At 32.1% G+C, this 9,778-nt stretch overlaps 1 pseudogene; it reads left to right on the forward strand.

Moving 5' to 3' along the window:
* Positions 1-8,581: 8,581 nt before the first annotated feature.
* LOC149880391 (uncharacterized) lies at positions 8,582-9,655 on the forward strand (annotated as a pseudogene).
* The last annotated feature ends 123 nt before the right edge of the window (positions 9,656-9,778 follow it).

A 9,778-nucleotide genomic window follows, 5' to 3' on the forward strand; every position in this document is an offset into this window, starting at 1 on the left:
GAAAAGATCAATTAATATTAGAATACGAAAAAGATTATTATCAAAACACTGGTGAAAACTCGCAAGAGGTCGAACTTTTCATAGATTTGATGTAGAGCTTGTATGGGTGGGTTTGTCTGCTGGTTTGTTTAAGTGTTTACGTTTGTATACTGATAATATTTGAATACTTAAGTTGGCCTTTGCATTATTTCATATTCTTATATTTTAGTTTGAAACCCCAAAAGTTTTTTATTAAACGATGCTCTATATCCATTTTATGCAAAGTATTTTAAAGTTTTTCTTCAAAGAATTTTAATTCTTTCGTTACTTTTTCTGTTAGCGATGGTTGTCAAAAACTTAATTTACTTTAACTAACATAAAAAAATAGTTTAAAATATAAAGAATATATTTTAAAATCAAAAAGATATGTTGATTAATTAAAATATCAAAATATTTTTGTTTTTTGTTCACATTTTCTCTGACAATTTTGAATTTATCAATCTTAATCAAACTTAACTATTTAAAAATGCTTTTTTGCATAAATTACACCTCATTATCTCTGTCGTAAGTGTTAGAGTTTTAAAAAAACCATATTTTACGAAAATAGTTTGAAATCTTTATAAAACTAGATTTTCCTCTCGACTGTAAACTATTGCTTTTTACTTTTCATAGTTATCAATCTCTTGATTTTTATTATGAAGCTAGATAAAAAAAAAAAAAGGAATTAATTCTTATACATTTAATCCTTAGTCAGGCTAGGGATTAAATGCATAAGAATGATAGACTTTTGTAAAACATTTCTCCATGGTTTTCAGACAGATTAAACTAGTTTAGGAATTTATTTTAGTTGCACTAAAAGCATTGAACAGGGTGTCCCAAAATTAACGCGAGATTTGAATTTGTTACCATTTGTGCAGTAAAGTGTTAGCAACCCTAAAATAAAACACTTCGACAGCTGACAGTTTAGGTTGAGTAAAAATGGAGCTTTACACGATAGAACAACGTGTCTTCATTATTGAACAATATTTCAAAAATAATGAAAACTTGGCTGCTGCAGTTCGAAAATTTCAAACAAAATATTAAAATATCATCATCATCAAAATCATCATCATCATCATCATCATCATCATCATCATCATCATCATCATCATCATCATCATCATCATCATCATCATCATCATTATCATCAGCATCATCATCATCAAAATCATCATCATCATCATCATCATCATCAGTATCATCATCATCATCATCATCATCATCATCATCATCATCATCATCATCATCATCATCATCATCAGTATCATCATCATCATCATCATCATCATCATCATCATCATCATCATCATCATCATCAGTATCATCATCATCATCATCATCATCATCATCATCATCATCATCATCATCATCATCATCATCATCATCATCAGCATCATCATCAGCAGCATCATCATCATCAGCATTATCATCATCATCGAAAATTTCATACAATATATGGTCGGAATAGTGTTTTAACTTCATCAACTGTGAAAAGATTAATTGGAAAATTCAGGGCGACTGGATCCTTTGAGACGCCGAACACACTGGTCGTCCAAAAACAAGCCGTTCAAATGTCAATATTGAAGCAGTGCGTGAGAGTGTCGGTCACAATCCAGGAGCCTCATTTCGGCGTCGCGGGCAAGAATTGCAATTTCCAAGAAGTTCTCTACAGCGTATACTCACTTAAGATCTGTGTCTCAATGCTTGTAAAATTCAATTAGCACAACAACTGGAGCCTAATGATCATGCACAGCGAAGAGAGTTTGTTGAATTGATTATTAAACATCAACTAATGGTTGCTGATTTTTCAAGCAAAATCATTCTAAGCGATGAAGCACATTTTCACCATGAAGGCTTTGTTAATCGCCAAAATTGCCGCTTTCGGGGTTCCGAGTACCCGCATGTGATTGTCGAAAACAAATGCATCCACAACGTGTAACTGTTTGATGTGGATTTTGGGCTGAAGGCATAATTGGACCATACCTTTTTGAAAATGTGGAGACTGGTAAAGCAGTGACTGTTACTGGTGCTCAATATCGCGACATTTTTTTGAAATCATAGGTCTATGTCAACAAACCTACAACCACCCTTGCATTAAAGGAGGAGATGCGCAACGCAGCATCATCGAAATTCAGCCACATTTATGCAAAATGGTCAAAATGCCCGATGTGTTATTCCATAAATAACCCTATCGTATCTACTTTATGATTCAATAAAGAAATAACAATCAGAAGAATAAAAACTGTGTTTTCTATTCATTTCAAATCTTGCGTTAAGTGGAACTAAAAGAAATTCCTAGACTTCTTTAACATTTTCACGCCGGGGTGACCCACCGGTGAGTCAAAAAAAAAATGTCCCGTCGGGCGGCGTGACCTACCGGTGGTGCACAAAGTAAAAAATATACAAGACGCAGCAAAATTCAAAAGAAACAAAATTAAACATATTAAATAAATTCGTGCATGCTTAGCGCGTCCCGCCCGATTAAGCGCAATATAAATATATAGACACCATTCCACAGCGCCAATCTTAAAAGTTGGCGCCCCAGTGAACGTGATAAAGATGTCTATTTTATCTCTTTTTACTCGATCATGTTTATGAGTAAATTCTAACATACATAAATTATTTATTTATTTATAAATGATAATGCTTATATAGTGTGCTAATGTATATTTTGGTATGTATCAAATATTACATTACTGACTCAAGATAATACTTATTTTTAGCATTTGTTATATTTTTTGCACAATTTTCACTTTACAAACAACAAAATAACTTTTTTTCAGATTTTATTTTATAATGAGTTGACAAAATAAAGAACGCTGCTTGAAGCTAATAATATACTTTTTGGTTTAAATGAAATATCTTCAAATAATGACTCAAGTAATGGCTCAGATGAAGAAGATTATATTATTTCTAATACAATGATAAAGATAAGTTGCAAGAAACTGATCATGATTTCAAAGAATGGTGATGAAGTATGGAGTGCATTTTTAGTGATAGGTGGTGCTTATCCGCGTACCCAAAATATTAGTCGAGAACCTATATGCCATATCAATTTATTGATTTGCGACGATGTATTTGATTTTATGAGAGAAACAAGAAATTAAAGGGGTTTTGACGACAAGCTTGCACCTCATCGAAATATAATGAAAATGTTTAGTACTAAATGTAGAAGCAACTATAATCGAAGTACATGATCTTGCTACAGATGAGCAGCAGCTATTTCATTTAGGGGATGATGCCCTTTTAAGATGTTTATACCGTTGTAAATTATTGATTTTTGGGTTCTCAAAATGATTGCTGTTTAATTATTATCAACCCTGGATAGTAATAACGAAATTGTTATTGATCAAAATGAAAAACCACGCATCATTCTAGACTACAACAAATTTAAAGGTAATATTGATTAGGCATGGTTGTCAGACACTATTCAATTCGTCGAAAGAGCAATCAATCGATACTTTCAATTTTTTGTAATATTTTGGATATTGCAGCATACTACACCTAACTTGGTTCTTGTCAATTTACTCAAGTTATAAAAACGGAGCTTCACATTGAAAAGAATTTTTATAAGATTTCGCTAACAGTCTTCTTCCGAAAATAGTTGCAAATAATAATCATTTACACCTACAGTAAACAGCGCGATTAATGCACGAACAGCAGATTAAAAGATGTTATATGTGTACTCGTGTAATAGATATAAAAGCTCTCCTGCAATTTATTTTATGCAATCATTCATCTTGCAAGGCTCATAGCAAGATTTTGTGTAACAGTTATCTTGTTTAGGAACAAAATGTTTTGATGCTTATTTTTTTTTACTTTTTTACATTTTTATTTTTTCAAACTTATAGAAAAATAATTATTGATGTTAGACAATTAACTTTCATAAAAATGTGAAGTTATTTAACAAAAAGTTAGTTTTTCAGTTGGGGTAGTGTAACACCCCAGCTGTTTTTAATGTAATGCTTTTTAATAAAAAATTAGTTTTTCAGTTGGGGTACCTTTAAGGGTTAAAGGTGTTCCAAAATCTCCTAAAAACCCTCCGAAGTTTGATTTCTATTTTTTTGTCGATTTACTCTTACTTTTAAATATGCCTTGCATATGACTTTGAACTAAAGCTCTCTTCCTATATAAGATGAAAAATCTAGAAACAAAATAATCAACTAGTCCAAAGAGCATGGGAATGTTCTGCTCTTGTTATGCATAAAAAAATCCTGAAGACTCCTTAGAGAATTATCAATATTTCTAATGCTCATGTACCACACGGCTATTGTTGAGTTTGCTGAATAACTACGAGGAGAAAAGATGAAGGCAATATATATTTAACATGTACTTTGTTACTAAAGATTTAGAAAAATCACGTCCTAAGAAGAGATATTTGACTCAACGAATATAAAAAAACAAGCATTAAAAGCCAAAGAATGGTGCAAAGAATACTCCTGAGAATTACGTAACCGCATAGCAAATCTGGTCTCTCGTAGACATAAATAATGTCAAATCCCCCATTTCATTGACTTGAAAACCGAAGACATTCTTCTAAGTAACAGGCACTCTAAAGCACCCATCTTTGCACATGATGCAACATTAATTCAACGAAAATCTGAAAATATATGGGATCTTTAGAATATTGGGCTTTAGCTGGTTATGAATATTGCTAAACTCATAAAGTAAAAAAGCATACAAAAATATTAACTGGATCTGGTTCCTCCTAAATCCTGCATTTCATTCCTTCAAAGAAATCACACATTTTGTTGGGTGTTGTTAGCCTTTGCTCCAGATTCTTAAAAAGTGTTTTCCCATTTCCTTTTCAGAATCTGGAATAAATATTTGTTTCAAATTCTGAAAAGTATTTGAAAAAGTAATTAGAATGATCAATTTTTATCAGCATCTTAAAATATGCAACAGAGTTCCTACCATGGTGGACAGTCGAAGGGCAGAAAGTGCTCATCAAAAAATAAGTGCAGTCTTTTAAGTGCTTAGAGCAATTGAAACACTGAAAAAGTTCAACAAATGGTAAGTTTATGTTTTAGTTATAACCTTTAAGATGATGTCTCGAAGAATATTGACCAATCAAAACATCTTACAATTGTGAATCAAAGGCATTGCAATCTTTTCATCATCTAAAGGACTTTGTTTTTCTCCGTCTCACTGATAGTGCATTTGAGCTGTCGTATGGACAATATTACAATTGGGCAAATACTTGCGCAAGCAAGTAATTTTATAATTGAGGAACGAAACAATGGGACGTTGGAAAAATTTGCTGTAGCTGCAATTAAAAGTAGTGATCCGAGGAGAAGATGACATTATTTGTAAAAAATCTGCGAGAAAAATAACAAAGAAAGAAGTCATCGTGGTAACTCTAAAAGGGACGTGGCAACTGCTTGCTATGGATGTAACTCATTATGTGGGGAAAAAATATCTTAACCTGATTGTCAGTGGGTCTTCACGATATGCAATATGGCACCATCTTAAAGACCAAACTAGTGCATTTGTCAACCAGCATTTCGTAGTACATTGTTTTCAAAGTTTATGAACATATCAAACATTAAACTTCTCTTTAAGTGCGCTTACGTAACTTCAGAAAATGGTATTGCAGAACAATCCCATCAAACAGTAAAAAGAACAGCGAAGAGGTTTCCGTGCAGCATACCCGAGGCAGTTTATTGGTATAATGTCAGTCCAAAAGATTGTTGTAAGCCTTCTAAAGCACCCGGAAATAACTTATACCAATACGATATTAGAGTTAGAGGAATTGACAACAATAAAAACGCACGTGATCCTTACAAAAAGATCACTAACAAGTTTAAACTTGACGATAAAGTATGGGTAAAGCCCCCGGATAACCGATGCAACTCTCAATATAAGTTTTGAAGAACTACAGGACCATTTCGGAGCAAACGGTAGAAGTGGACAAACTGTGCCGACACATAGGCGACCTAAGAAACTTAAGAGTTGGCTAGAAATGGAATGAGGATCCAGAAGATTATGAAGAACTGTACGTTGTGTTGCCTGAAAACGAGACAAACCAGACGCACATGTTGCGAAGAAGCACCCGAAAAAGGATGGCACCTGAAAGATATCGTCAATGAGGTGAAATGGTCGTTATGACCAAGTTGGAGTGTAATTAGAGCGTTGCTTGTTAATAATTGTGTGCGTAAAAGATATGTCATTATAGCGTTACTTGTAAATAGTTGTAGGCGTGAAAAGAAATGTGTAAATGTAAAGGGGAATTAATTTGTATATAAATTGTGTTGAATTTTACATAGATACATCGGCGTTTACGCATAAACGATCTTTTTGTTAACTATAAACGATCTTTTTTTTAGAGAAATTATATTTATCATTGCTGATTTAGGTACGTAATGTCAATCAGGCATTAAAAGTCAGGCCAAAGTTTTATTAGCTTATTGTAAACTACTATCACAAACATCTTTAGAGAAATTTGGAAAACAAGACTACCAACCTTTTTTTTTTTTATTGTAATTAAAAATTAAGGAAATAAAAACTCCGGAAACTCGTAATTAATCCGTTCGTACAACTTTTACATATCAAACCATCCAGCATTTTATCATTTGTATTTAAGACTTTCGAGATTGATAAAAAACAAAAGGATCGATTATGATGAACATTTAACCACTTTAAATGAAATTTATCTCCCTTTCAAATAAGATAAAGGCAGTTTTTAAAAAGCTGATTTTAAAACAAAGAAAGTTAATTTACAGAGTTTAATCGAGATGGGTAATTTCAAACTTTTCAGAGTTTTTTTTTCAAGTAAAAAAAAATCAGGAAAATGAATATAATTAATTGTTTTTATTTTAAAAAGAACAATTAATTATATAATTAAAATTCATAAGATAAGATAATTAAAAAAAAATAATTTGAAAAAGTTAAATAATCAACTATGTAATCATAATATGAATTGCATAAAAGTTTAATCGACTTAAGGTTAAGAACATAAAAAATTAAAAAAATAAAATACAAATTTAATATTTAAACTGTTCTCCTTAAGCTCAAAAGCAAACAAGAACTCGTTTTAGCATTGATTCAATCAATTTCATGCACATCTCATGTGGCACTTTTAACCAATACTCGTTCAGAAGTTGCTTTTAATGCTCAGCTGATAGAATTTGATGATTTACCAATTGAGTGTCGCTCTATGACCAAATATTTTCTATTGGGTTGATATCTTTTGATCTAAGGCAATAAGGCAACAAATTGATCTTCTTTGTTTTAAACCAGTGTGTTAAACTACTTGTTGTGTGTGCTGGAGACCCATCTCGCTGGAAGATGTATAGCTTGTTTCTGTCATACAATTGCCTTATCGATGGAATTAAACGTGCTTCAAGTGTGTTTTTTGAAGAAATATTGGTTGATACGGCCATTATACAGCTCACAAATACCCAGGCCTTTGTGGGAAAAACACCTCATATCCCACTGAGCCTCCACCACCTTGTCGTCTTGCTTGTAAATAGGGCTCGCAATATTTCTCAGTTTCAAATCTTTTAACATATGTTCTTCCTTTTCGGTACGCAACCTGAAAATTTGACTTGTTGCCCCAAATCACTTTTGCTTAATCTTGAACTGCCCAATCCAAACGCTCTTTGCACCATTATCGTCTTTTGCGTCAATACATGATTGACTGCAGAGGTTTTCTTATTGCAATGAAAGATCCAATAACTTTTTTTGCTAATGTTCTTCTACCGAGTTTTACGCTAACACTTCGATTAGAAAAATATTGGTTTAATACTTGAGCTAGCTTTTTGTTGCTGGGCCTAGGATTTTCTCTACTGTTTCTGAATGCGCTACTTTTGTCGCGGTCACAAAGTTTCGGTGATCTTCCAGAACAAGGTGTATAAATATTGTAAATGTAAATGGCTGACATTATTATTAGAATTTTATATCTTTATTGTTTATCTCTTATAAATTCATTTTTATAATGAGGAGTTCAACTTTTTTCTTTTCAAAAGCTAATTTAGTTAATTATTGAAACCACCAATACTTTGATTTTCAATGTAATATTCGTTAAATTACATATCAACAACGTTACCTGTCAGCTCGCAGGTTTTCACGGTTTTTCGCACGCAAAATCCAGAAACACCCATAAATTTATTATTTTCAACGTAGCTACGATTCTTTGATTTGACCTGTCAATAGTCTGCCATTTGATGCTTTCTGGCACTGCTTTTCTACCCATTTGCATGCGAATTGAAATTTAAAATATTGCAGTTAATCTGTAGATAATTTTTAGCAACTAAATTATTTTTTTGTAATTTTAAAATATATTTTTTTCTTCTGCTTTCATATATACCTAAACTAAAAAATTATGACTAAAAATTTTTATATTTTATGATTTTTACATATCATAACTAAAAGTTTTAACTACAATAAGTTGCACTTCCATCTTATATACGTCCATGCTTTCGTTCCTTCCTTAATTCCGTCTTTAACTACTTTAATTTCAATTTTGGAAGATGAATACTTACCAATTTCTTTTCTTTTTAGAAACTTTTATTTTTTAATAAAGTTATAATTTTCGTTTAAAAGGTAAAAATGTTATAAATTTTTTGCATCAAGAGAAGATTATTTAAGGAGTTGTAGAAAATTTAATAAATCAGTTTTAGAAGATGCTCGAGACGAAAGTGCGGTTGAACGTCAATAAAACTGTGCACAACCTCAAGAAGAAGCAGTTAGAGATTATTTTCATATTAGCAGTAAGAGCTGTTGTCGTTTACATGTGGAAAAAAATATGGAAAGATTTGAACAACTCCCCTGAGTATTGGTCTAACAGTTCCGGCGGTAGCAAATCTTTTGATTCATCCACCAGTGAAGAAACTCCCTCGGAAGAGCTAGTATCCTTGTGTCTAAAGTTCAACTATTCCTAAGCAATCATGAATAGTTTACTTGATATACTTCGAAGACATGGTAACATACAACCCAAAGGTGCAAAAATACTATTAAGAAGTTCAGTGTGTTCGAAAATATGGTGGTACATATTACTATTTTGGATTAGAATCAGATATTAAAAACAACTTTACAAGGTCTGAAAGAGGAATATCAATAAGTTTCAGTATTGATGGGTACCCTTATTTAAGTCATCTAAAACTCAAATGAGGCCAATTCTTTGTGAACTTAGTGCTGGAAAGATTTTTATTGTGACATTACACAGTGGTAAATAAACCATCAAGTTTGGATCTTTTTTTTTTAATGATTTTTTATAAGAATTGCGTGGTTTAAAGTTATCCGGTCTTACAATAAAATCTGTTGTGCACACATTTAAAGTTAAAGCTTTTCTCTGAGATGCCTTATCAAGATCATTTTTGAAAGGGACTGTTGCTCATACTGGATATTATTCTTGTGAAATGTGCAGTATCAAAGGTTCTTGGGAAGGAAGAGTAGCGTTTAATGAAGAACAAGAAATTTGTAAGCGGACAAATTGAAACGTAAGTCTCCTCTTATAACTGCTGGTCTTAAATGTGTTTCCGGATTCTGCCTAGACGAAATGCATTTGATATGTCTTGGAGTTGTTAAAAGAATCTTGAATTGTTTCCATAAAGGTCCTATAGCAAGGTTATCACAAGTACATATTTTACCGGTTTCTGAGAAACTAATCGAATTTAGAAATTATATTGTTCGCTAATGATAAATTTCAACATGGATGAACAAAGAGGCGGAAAGAGAAGTTTTAATAAAACCCACCTTTATAAATGTGTAATTGGTGAGTGTCTTCTAACGCTGCTTCCCAAAAAACAATGATTTTCTA

Source organism: Hydra viridissima, unplaced genomic scaffold (assembly GCF_058129835.1).
Source record: "Hydra viridissima isolate aposymbiotic clone 2 unplaced genomic scaffold, HvirCarnegie_v1 scaffold_13, whole genome shotgun sequence".
Taxonomy (NCBI): Eukaryota; Metazoa; Cnidaria; class Hydrozoa; order Anthoathecata; family Hydridae; genus Hydra; species Hydra viridissima.